We start from the raw sequence: 12,066 nt of genomic DNA, 5'->3' as shown, positions 1-12,066 counted from the left end.
CACCCTCCACATCTCACCGGCGCTGGTGGGCATTTCCCAATGCCTGCTGCCTCTTCACATGTCCTCTCGTTGTTGGTGGCCTACTTTCGAAGTGTTTGTTCATGACTTTTGCTCATTTGACTATTAGGGTTGTTTGTTTCTAATTAGTTTTGCTTGCCTTCTGGATATCAACTGACTAGAAGTCCTTTATCATATTTAGTATGACTGTGTCCTATTCTGTGGCTTGTTTTTCGCTCTCTTTAGAGTATTTTGATGAACAGAAGTTCTTAAATTTTATGTTGTCCCATTTGACATTTTTATGGTTAGGACTTTTTGTGTCCTGTTTAAGAAATTGTTGCCTATTCTAAGATCATAACAATATTCTCCTATGTATGCATATTTTTAAAAGATATTATCGGGGAAGGGAAACAGGACTTTATTGGGGAACAGTGTGTACTTCCAGGACATTTTCCAAGTCAAGTTGTCCTTTCAGTCTTACTTGTGGAGGGCACAGCTCAGCTCCAGGTCCAGTTGCCGTTGTTAGTTGCAGGGGGCGCAACCCACCATCCCTTGCGGGAGTCGAGGAATGGAACCGTCAACCTGTGGTTGAGAGCCCACTGGACCATGTGGGAATCGAACCAACAGCCTTCCGCGTTAGGAGCACGGAGCTCCAACCGCATGAGCCACTGGGCTGGCCCTCCAATATTCTTTTATAGTTTATGTTGTCTTATCCTTTACACTGAAATCAATACTCTACCTGGAATTGATTTTTGTCATAGATATGAGGAAGGGGTTAAGATTTATTTTCCCCCATAAGGTAGAAGCTTAGATCATTTGATGTTCAGCTGTTTCCTTTTCTAATACAGTCATCAAAAACTGAATTTTCCTCTAGAACTGCTTTAGCTGCGGCAACATTACTTGGACATATTTGCAGTATGCAGTTTGAAATATTTTCTGGTTTCTGTTATGGTTTCTTCTGTACCATGGATTATGTGTACATGTGTGGCTTAATTTCTCCCCCCCACCCCTTCTTCTGTCTCCCCTGCCCGACTCCTGTTCAAGCCGTTGTTTCTCAGTCTAGTTGTGTAGGACACAGCTCCCTGGCCCATGCTAGTATTATAAGCCTTCCGCTCGCCCCGGCTGAGGCAATCTGTTGCTGGTCATCGGTCGGCTGCTCACAGCAGCGCATAGCAGCTTTTGCTGGCTGCTGGCCACTCACGATGGCTGCCAGCCACTCTGCTGGCTGCTGGACACTCACACTGGCCACCGGCCACTCCTGACAGCACACGGTAGCCCGCGGCAGTACACAGCAGCCCATGGCTGCTCACAGCAGCCCAGCTCCAGGGAGAGCCATTGTTCACAATCTTAGCTGCAGAGGGTGCTGCTTACTTGCCCCTGTGGGAATTGAACCGGCGACCTCGGCAGTAGGAGCATGGTGCTCCAACCACCTGAGCCACTGGGCTGGCCCCCTAATTTCAGATAGTTATTTTTTCTTACTAATCTCTAGGTTAATTGCACGGTGGTCAGAGAAAATACTGAGTGATTTCATTCCCTTGAAATTGCTGAATCTTGTTTTATGACTCACCGTATGTCAGTTGTAACCATTCGCACTTGAAAAGAGTGTGTGTCCTACTGCTGTTGAGTGCGGAGCTCTAAAGGTGTCGTGTAGTTCGTTTTTAATCGTGTTCAGATAGTTGGACTTGACTGATATTTTTGTCTGCTGTTCTAGCTACTGAGAGGGAAGAGTTAAATTCTGTGCTTTCATCTGCTCAGGATGCCATATCAAAATACCATAGGCTGGTATTTTGAGATGGCATAAACAACAGGAATTTAATTCTGGAGGCTGGGAAGACCTACATCAGGGTTCTGGCCAGTCAGGTTCCTGCCCATTCCCTAGCTTGCAGACAGCCGCTTCTCACTGTCCTCAAGTGGTGGAGAGACAAAGAATGAGGTTGCCGCAGGGGTCTGTTGTTACAAGGCCATTAATCCTGTGGGATCAGGGCTCCACCTCTATGACCTTACTTAACCTTAATTCTTCCTTAAAGCCCCCATCCCCAAATACAGGCACATTGGGGGTTAAACCTTTGCTATATGAATGGCTGCATCGCCCCCAAATTCATATGTTGAATCCTGAAACCCTCCCCAACTGTGATGGCATTAGGAGGCGGGGCCTTTATGAGGTTGTTAGTTCACGAGGGTGGAGCCCCCATGATGGTATTAGTGCCCTTATGAAAGGGACCCAGAGAGCGCCTTTGTCCCTCCTACTATGTGAGGACACAATGAGAAGGTGCTATCTATGAACCAGGCAGTGGTCCATTACCACGCACCAAATCTGCTGGTGACTTGACATTGACTGCCAGACTCCAGACTGTGAGATACCAGTTTCTATTGTTTATAAGCTTCCCAGTCTGTGTTTTGTGTTGGAGCAGCCTGAATAGACTACGAAAGGCCTCCACATACGTCTTTTGGAGGGACACAGTTGAGTGTATGGCATTCTGTCCACGTCCCCAAATTCATGTCCTCCTCACATGCAAAATGCACTCGTTCTGTCCCATAGTCCCCAAAGTCTTAACTCACGCCAGCATCAACTCTGAAGTTCAGTGTCTCTTCTGAATATCTAAGCCGGATATGTGTGACACGCCAGGCATGGTTCACCCGGGCCAGCGTTTTCCCCCATCTGTGAGCCTGTGGAACCAGACGAGTTAGGTGCTTCTGAAACACTATAGAACTGGGTAGGACAAACATTCCCACTCCAGAAAGAGAACTCGGAAAGAATCAAGGGCAATGGGCCCTGGTTTGCGGCTCTACTTCCAGACCCACTGGGCCTTTCGATTCAGATCCCCCCCCCCCAAGCAGCTCTGCAAGGCCCCCCCACCTGGGACACTCAATGGGGTCATCCATGTACCTGGAAACCAGAGGGGCAGCCCCAGCCTTTGAGGGAAAACAGCCCAATCTGCTGGGCCTGTGGTGAGCGGGGCAGCCCTTTTGATCTCAAGGGCGGGATCTTCTGTTTCCTTGAAAGACAGCTCCTGTTCACAGCTGAAGAATCCAAAGGTGCTATGTCTTTTCTTTCAGCTTTTAATATCTGCTCCTGGTTTTTGGTTTTCAGCCGTTGTCTCTGTGTCTGGTTTTCTTTCTAAATAGCCGGGAGTTCACAGAACTCTGTGGGTTGATACCATTCGTCAGTCTTAGAAAATTCTTGATTATTGTTTTACGTGTGTTTCTGCCCAATTTTCTCTCTTGTCTGTATTAGCTCCAATTATGAATTTGTTACAAAACTTTTCACTGTGCCCCACATGCCTCTTAAGTCTTTCTTCTTGAGAGCTGTGCCTCTATTTTGATACTTTTTATTGGCCCATTCTCCATTTCTCCTGTTCTCTCTCCTGCTGTGTCTAAGTCTGGGCTCCTGGGGCACCACCCTGGTGACTGCCATGGGGCAGATGGGTACTCAGGACACAGAGCTCCTGCCTTTTTTATTCAACACTTGGGAAACACCAAGCAGATGTTTCAGTGAGCTTTCAACCTAGGGGACAGGTGGGGACAATCCAGACTTGAGTCAGCAGGACAGAACTTTTCTTGGAGCTGTGAGCAAGAGGCACAGCTTAGAGGAGTTACCTGAGCTGGTGTGGACAGCCACCTGCTGTTACAGGACGTCTGAAAAAGCTATGTGAGGGCCTGTCATTGTGACCCCTGGAAATGTAAGTAGTGGAGCTGCCCCCTGGTGTGTAATCATAAGGGGATGGCTGGGGACCTTCCGTAGCACCACCAAAAGCCAAGTGGGGGTGGCGGGTGATTCAACAGGGTACCGGGATGGAGATGGGACTGTCAACTGTACTTGAGTGATGTGGACGGGAGGAAGAGTCACCTCTATAGGTGCAGCCAGAGTGTGTGTGTGGAGGTTGGAGGTCTTCCAGAGAGAGAAGTTGAAGCTTCCTGAGGGGGCCGGGCGGGAGCTCAAGAAGTGCCCAGTCCTCAAGGAGTGACAACAACATGCAGCAAGCAGGGGCTGTGCTTAGGCACATGGAAGCCTCATTGGAGGTCTGTGTCCCTCTGGACACAGCAGGGCGAGGCCTGGGAGAAAGTTCCAGGACAGGGGGAAGGTCGTCATATCCCAGGAGCCAGACAGGAGCAGCTTCTGTCCAGCGGGCTCAGCCTGGGTGAGTGTGTGTGCCGGGGGCAGGAGGGAGGACAGGACCTGCACTGTGGCTGGTGCAGGGGGAGTGGGCAGCGGTTGCGGAACTGGGGGGTCTCCTATCACCACTTACCCCACAGCACGTCCAGATGATCATATCTTAAATGGAGAAAAGTGGACATCAAAGGATTGGGGGAGTTGTGAAGGGCGTCTGCTTTTGGAGATCTTGTGACATGAGGTTCTTGTCAGAAATCAAAGACGGGAATGCTCTCGCAAGACTGAGGGGGACATGTCTCTTGTGTGAAACTCTGCTCCTGCGAGATTCTGGTGGCCATGTTTATGAAGAGAACCATTGCTCTCATGAGGTTGCAGTGGCCATGTTTGTTTATCGCGAGAACCTCTGTTCTCGCAAGATTGTGATGGCCATGTCTGTCCTGCGAACCGCTGCTCTCGTAAGACTCTGGCAGCCATGGCTCTCACATGACCCTTTGCTCTCATGAGATCTGACCACTGGCTCTTTCCTCACCTGTTCTTGGTGGAGGCTGCTCCCCCACCCCTATTCTGGCACGAAGAGTGGCTCTTTTCCCAACTTTCATGTGAGGTGGGTCCCTGTTTTCATGCTGGCTCTTGATCCTGACACTTGAGTGAGGCTCTGCCCTCTGTTCCCGCAGGAAGCTGGCCCCCGGATCTGTGTGAGGGTCTCACCTCAGGCTCACTTAGTTCTGTGGGAAAATGGTCCCACAGGAAGTGCTCACTTAAATTGGGCCTAGAGGAAGTGTACACGGGAAACAGGTTAAGAGGATGTACCCCCGTGAAACCAATCTGAAGAAAGTGCGCAAGAAAATTAGGGCCAATGACTGTAAGTTGACAGACACTTGATGCCAGAGCCAGATTCAAGACACAAACCCTGCGTTCTAGAACTTGGACTGCGGACCTGACCATTCTCCCAAAGCCAGACCACAGACCCTTAACATCAATTCTGGAGCAGAACCCGGGCCCCAAGTCGAGCCAGTCCCAAAGCCAGAACACAAGCACGGATGCTAGACACCAACCGCCAGAGCCTGACATGTGATGCTGGACCATGGATGCTAGATCGTAAGCATCAGACCTTGGAGCCAGAGCTGGACATATCCCACATACATGGGCCCCAGACCTGAAGCTGGACCCAACCAGACTTGAACCCCAGATACTGGATGCAGAGCCCGACTAGGAACTGAACCCTGGAATCTGAGTGCAGAGAGAACCTACCGCTATTGAAAGTTTTCCAGACTTTTGTAATTACTGAATAGGAATCTAACTTGAACAACCATGTCAGTACCACACCTGAAAACCAGAATACATCCAAGTTTGTTACAGAGGACAAGACCTATGGAGACCCAGCTCTCCCAAAGAGGTGACGCTAATGAGAGGCACTGTGGGGAGACTGTATCAGTAGCCACCGTGCCTTGGGTGACATGGATGACCTGGGATGTGGTAGACATAGCCAGATTTTTAGTTCCAGATTTCCGGATCACTACTCCACAGACTGTAGTAGCCAAACCAGGGAGGCATAATCCAAACACGTAGCTCAGTATGGAGCCCATCATTGAACTCATATAGATGGTGGCAGGAAGGCTGGACAGCCACATGCAAAACAACGGCACTGAACACTATCTGATACCAGAGGAAAACCCCGATATTTCACACCAAACCCTTTCTCTGCGTAGTTTCCTGATAACTGACACTTCTCCCCCAGCTCTCAGCAGATTTCACGCACAGGAAGAGTCTCCTTACCTTTTCCTTTTTTGTCCATACCTCCTGGGGAGATACTGAGGCAAAGCAGGTACAGAAGCATGTTCCACCTTGTCTTCGAAGCTGTAGTAAGAGGTTTCCCAAGTTCCCTCAAAACATAGGCCGGCTCCTTATGTGAGAGGCGTGATGGCGGCTCAGGCCACCTGGCTCTTCATGATACTCTGGCCTCCGGCTGTCAGGCAAGACTCCTGCCCCTGGCTCTCATGTGAGCGAGCCTGTGGCCTCTGGTCCCTGGCTCTTATGAATACTGACTGGGTGCCTTCTGTGTCGCCAGGCTGGCTCCTGAGTCTCCTGCCAGACTCACCCTTCCTCCTCACCTAATGATCTGAAAAAGTGGTACCACAGGAATTGATCACTTTAATTTGTGACTGGAGTAAGCTACAGCAAAAACCGGTTTGGAGGAAGTACTCACATGAAAGCAGGATGAAGAAAATGCTCAGGAGAACTGACAGCTGCCATGCGACACTTATTTCTGGCACATCCTCTGTTCCTCATACATTGGCTGAAGCTGGGATAGAAATACAAACCCCAAGTTTCAGCAGTCCCCTTACTCTAGGCACCCCATGTGCCTCTCACAGGCTGGTTCACGCTGGGATGGGAAAATCTCATCTGCGTCTATCATACCCCATTCCCCATGCACCCCTCACCCTCCCCTCACCTGCTGCCAGGAGCCAGGATGGAGACATCACCTCCAAGGTTTCTCCACGCCTCCTGCCCAGGACCACCTCTGCCCTTCGCACCCTGCTGGAAGCCAGAACTCAGATTTCCAGCCAGGTCTCACTTTACCCATTTCTCCAGGTGCACCCTCTGCTCCTTACATGCTGGATGGACCTGGAATGAAAAACTTACCTCTACCAGGTTTCTCCACCATTTACCTCTCTGCCCCTCACTCCAAACAACACACGTGTGAGCTCTGATAAACAAGACACCTTCTAACGGCTCCGGCTGACTAACTGCCCAAAGTAAAACAGATCCTAGCAGCCATTTGCACCCAGGGTCTTCTCATGCAAACTGTACTTCGGGGAGAAGCTTGCACTAATAGTCCTGCCTCCCCAGCTGAACGGCCCATCGAAGGTGTCTATCAGGGGTAGAGTAGAGCATTCAGGACTGGACAAGACTGGCCCTTGTGGAGCAATGCAGAGCGGCGCTGTCTAGTAAGAGAGGGAACTCGCCCCACGGTCTCACCCCAGGGCCCTCATGCTCCATAATTGTGCTGTCCTCACAGCCATGCTGTATGAAAATTTACCTGTTTGTACTGCTCAGTTGCGACTGTTTCCATCATCACTGCACCCCAACTTGGGGATTCCTGTTGAAGTCGAATTGGAGTCAATTAACCATCAGTGGATAGACACCAGATGACAGAGCCACAATCAGGACCCTGGACAGACCCTGGGTAATGGACTGCGTATCCTACCCTGGACCCAAAGCCAGACCACAGACCCTGGGCCCTGGGTCCTGGAGCAGAACCAGGACCCCAATCTGAGCCACAATCCCAAAGCCAGAACCCAACCATGGACGCAGGACACCAGATGCCAGAGCCTGACATGGGATGTTGGACCATGGATGCCAGATTCCTGACACCAGACCCTGGAGCCAGAGCTGGACCTGTCTTCCAGACATGGACCCTGGAACTGATGCTAGACCCAACCAGACCCTGAACCCCAGACACCAGATGCAGAGCTGACTATGGACTCAACCCTGAATCCCAGGTCTGGAGACGGACCACAGGTCATACCCAGGACCTAGGAGACAGACTAGAGAGTGAGACTCAGACAGCAGACCCCTGTGTTCAGATGACGGAAGACACCAGAGCTGGACCATGGACCCCAGATCCAGACCTCTAAATGGACCATTGCCCCATAGCCAGACACCAGGGCCTGAGCAGGACCCCTTACCAGGGACCCTGGACCCTAATCTCTAACCCTGACTCTTACCCCAGCCCCCATCCCCAACCCTAGAGCTGTAAATCTGTGAACCGTTAAACATTTAACATCCCTGAACATGAACTATTACTGTGAAAAACACCATGAGATCAAATACTTCGGAAGAGAAAATGATACCATCAAGAGACAGAGTAGATGTTAGATGAACGAGGCTGCTGCTGGTGTAACCCAGTGTGTTACAGGAAGTTCTTACAGCGTTGTTCTCTATACAGTAACAGAAAAACCCTGCTACTCAGCAGGAACCTTGAATGAGTTGTCATTTTGGTCTAGGTTCTCAAAAGGCACAGAAAAAAAAGAGTGATATTTCTTCTGGTTTGGATATTCTCTCAGCTAACAGCTCAAACTGGTGTCTGCTCTGTTAAATACACAAGCAGTTGTGTCAGTTTTATGCTGTAGGACAGTGGTCGAAACTGCAGAATCCTGAAACTAAAAGCATTAAAATTCAGATGCCCTTTGTAGGAGTCCCAGAGAGCAGTTTCCAGGCTCTCGGCCTCACGTGGAAAGGTGCTGGCTCGGTTATTAGATGGCCATCAGCTGTAATCAGATGGCCATCCACTGTAACTATTTGGCCATGAGCTGTAACCAGTTAGCCATTAGCCACAAATATAACTGCCTTGGCTACGCTGGCAAGGCAGGTGGCAGAGAAGAAGCGGAGAGCAGATTGTGGATCATTTGGATCCTGTTTCCAGTGTCTCCAACTGTCGGGACAGAGTCCCAGAGAGTTAGTTTCCAGGCTCTCAGCCTCACATGGAAAGGTGTTGGCTCGGGGAGTAGATGGTCATCAGCTGTGACTACTTTGCCATCAGCTGTGACTGGTTAGCCATTAGCCACTGATATAACTGCCGTGGCTACGCTAGCAGTAAATGTGGGCTAGCAAGGGGAGAGTGTGGATTGCGAATTGCAGAGAGGCGGATGCCGCCAGCGAGAATATAGTAGTATGACTCCCCTATCTATGGCTCCGTGGGTGTTCATTTTTGGCCTCACCATATCTTGTGTTCTTATTTGGGGAGCAGGACTAGAGACCCCACCTGATACCCCGTGTGACACCAACCCAGCCGCCAACGAGAATATAGTGGTATGAACCCCCTCTCCATGGCTTCATTGGTGTTCCTTTTTGGCCTCACCGTGTTCTGTGTCCACCTACCAAGAGCGCAACCAGAGATCCTGCTTTACACCTCTCTCTACCTTTTGACTTAAAGCTGTAGCTGATCTATGTTTTACGTTAAGTGTGTAACTAAAATATGTTATTAAAAACTTCCCCCTTTCTTAAGAGTATCTCTGTTATTATTGAGGTCAAACCACCATTTAAATGCCCACACTAAGTACACGTCAGTTGCCAAGAAAACAGTAACAGCAGACATTCTTTTCACAGATATTAATATTAGAAGTTTAACATTTTCCAAGTCCAAAAAGAATAAACAACCCATGCTTCCTGCTCTGTGCATGGGGTTCACCAGAGACAGTTTCCATGGGAGTCACAGAAAGACCACAGAGCATTTTACAATTGTGGGGACAGAGCCCCAGAAAGCAGTTTCCAGGCTCTCAGCCTCACATAGACAGGTGCTGGCTCAGGTAGTAAATGGCCATCAACTGTGATTGCATGGCCATCAGCTGTGGCTAGTTGACCGTCAGCTGTAACCAGTGAGCCATTGGCCACTAATATAACTGCTGTGGCTACGCTAGCAGAGAAGGGAGAGAGAAAGAATGGGGCTAGCAAGAAGATGGCGGCTGGGCTGGCAAGCGTGGATGGCGGTTTGCGGAGTGTGGATCCAGCCTCCAGTGAGAGTATAGTGCCGCCAGAGAGAATATAGTGGTATGAGTCCCCTACCTATGGCTCCGTGGGTGTTCCTTTTTGGCCTCACCGTATCCTGCGTTCTTGTATGGGGAGCGGGAGCAGAGACCCTGCAGGCCACCCTGCATGACAAATGGCGCAGTGAGCAGGGTCTCCTGCATGACAACAATGCACACGCATTGGGTCCTATTTGCCCCCTGTGCACTGAGTTGTGTGTGGGATACTGGCAGCAGTGACTGGAACTTATTTACTATAATGAAAGGATGAGGCAGTGTTACTGCATATGGGGCCTGGGTCTGCAAACATCCCATCATGCATTCCTCCCACTGCATGCCTCTGTTGTAAGGGTGAGACTCAGGGAATCAATACCACAGGTAGACTTAGCTACTTTGCAGTGTGATTCACAGCATAGGTCGCTATCTAGCCACCTGTAATTAAACCTAGTTACTGATCCATCCTGATACTCAGTTGTTTTCTCTTTGTTTCTCCCCTCAATGATTAACTGTTTGTTCCCTTTCTCAAGTAAACGCATACCGCATACCTCGTTAACTAACATCCTAACCTGGGAAAGAGCAATTTCTTAATCCTCAGGCACCCGGACACTGGAATCCAATTTAAAACTTCTTGCAGTTTTTCACTGGTGATGCATTTGAGTCCCAGGCCACTAAGGCTAAGTCCGAGTTTGGAGTCCGGACATAACATCGTCGTCAAACAGACCAGACCCCAGGAAGGATGTCAGCCCTCAAACCTGCCTGACCCACTCCTCCTTTCCTACGTAAGAAAAAGCTAACCTGAAGTTAGGTGCAGCTGTCCACCCTCAGACACTGGACTCTGCCCTGGCAACTCCCCCTCACCGCAACCAACCCCCCCCTCCCGTGTTTCTCTCCCTCCTACCAGAGGCAGCCCTCATTGTTGGACACTGCCCTGGGCATTCTCTCTGCCCTGTCATAAAAACTTCCTTTGTGGAGTCTGTGTGGAATGTTTTCACCTTTTGTAAATTCCACACCACGACACCTATCTGTCCACATGGCCAACTTTGGAAATAGGTGTATTTTTACAACATGTACATTCTCAGTTCTTCTGTCTTATTTAGGTTGTACATGTCATTACATCTGATATTCATGTAACTACAGTGCGATGAAAAAGATTTCTGTAACAATATCCCCTGAAAAAACTACCTTGCTGAGTGGGATGACTTGTATCTCACATTAGTGGGCGTTCACTCAATTTATAGGTCCTTTCAAGCAAGTACACGTTTACTAAAGTAAGGTGCATAAAGGCCCATCTAGCATAAAAATAAGGATAAAGTTGAAATCAATACATTAACCATGAACCCGATCATTTATTCCTGTCAAGTATTATGAACTGTATATAATTGCAGCTGTTGTACTTTTAGACGACCGGCATGTGTGAATTCCCCATGCGTGTAGGTTAAAATTTGATTTTACCTTATTAATCTGATTCTTAATTTGATGATTAGCTCAGCTAGAAGAAGTTGTTCTTATAGGCAGAGAGAACAGTGCCTCAGGGAGAGAGGGGAGGAAAGGAAGGAAGATGTGAGGTGAAACAAAGAGATGAGATCACTCCTCACAAATGCTACAGCTACAGCTAATTGTAATGGGTTGTAACACTATTAGCATTGCAGGCTGGGAAAAATCTCCACCCCTGTGTCCTCAGGACAGTTCCCACAAGGAAATCCTTCTTCCTGATGGGAGGGAGTGGTCATCAGAGACACACCCTGGGAACGCCTTGGAAATGCCCTGGGCTCACCTCATTCAAATATAATCCTAAATTTTCTTTGTTTTAGCACAGTCGCTCTCCTCCTGAGCCTGTGCACTCCTGCATTTTGGGAACATATTTTCTTTTTAAAAATAAATCCTCTGCCAGCTTGCCTTTGTTCACAACGAGTTGTTCCTACGTCCTGGAATGCCTTCCGGTGATGACTCTGACCTGCTCTCCGATAACACACTTACTAGGTTAGGGCAAAAGAAATAATTGGTAAGCCCCCACAGTATTGGGGGAGCCTGCGAGGAGAATTACTGGCCGGGGCACTGCTGGTTCCTGGCAACCGCTGCAGGTGGCAAGGGAGTCTGCCGGCAGAGGTAAGCGGTGTTTTTGTTCAGCCTGTGAGCCTTTCTGGTGTATTTCTGAAGGGCTTGAGAGAATTTAGAAGTGCGGTGTGTTCTTTTCCCCTCCTCTACATGTGGACTTGCAGGAAAATGTGAATCTAGCTTCTCGGGAGTAGCGACTCCCAGGTCTTCTTTATTGAACCTTCTCTCCCAGAGATGGTCATTTTTTGTGTCTCTATGTCTCTTGTGTCGTTTGTCCTGACAAGGAAATATCATAGTGACAGAAAGCCTTTGGCTTCCTTGGTTAAGCTGTGGCTTTTTGGTTTGAGTAGCTATTAAAATCCTACCATCAGTGGCCAG

General features: G+C 49.1%; 2 long non-coding RNA genes across 2 annotated transcripts; both read right to left on the bottom strand.

The window, feature by feature from the left end:
* Nucleotides 1-2,302: 2,302 nt before the first annotated feature.
* Nucleotides 2,303-5,967, bottom strand: LOC141568666 (uncharacterized). Its single transcript, XR_012491876.1, has 3 exons — nt 5,885-5,967; nt 2,885-3,141; nt 2,303-2,664 (listed from the first exon to the last, which is right to left on the bottom strand). It is a non-coding gene; the product is annotated as an uncharacterized LOC141568666 (long non-coding RNA).
* Nucleotides 5,968-5,979: 12 nt separating this feature from the next.
* LOC109437696 (uncharacterized) lies at nt 5,980-7,629 on the bottom strand. Its single transcript, XR_002136284.2, has 4 exons — nt 7,149-7,629; nt 6,561-6,733; nt 6,315-6,410; nt 5,980-6,227 (listed from the first exon to the last, which is right to left on the bottom strand). It is a non-coding gene; the product is annotated as an uncharacterized LOC109437696 (long non-coding RNA).
* Nucleotides 7,630-12,066: the final 4,437 nt, after the last annotated feature.

This window comes from Rhinolophus sinicus, linkage group LG01 (assembly GCF_036562045.2).
Source record: "Rhinolophus sinicus isolate RSC01 linkage group LG01, ASM3656204v1, whole genome shotgun sequence".
Taxonomy (NCBI): Eukaryota; Metazoa; Chordata; class Mammalia; order Chiroptera; family Rhinolophidae; genus Rhinolophus; species Rhinolophus sinicus.
The sequence above is the reverse complement of the archived record's forward strand: the minus strand, read 5'-3'. Positions and strand labels throughout refer to the sequence as shown.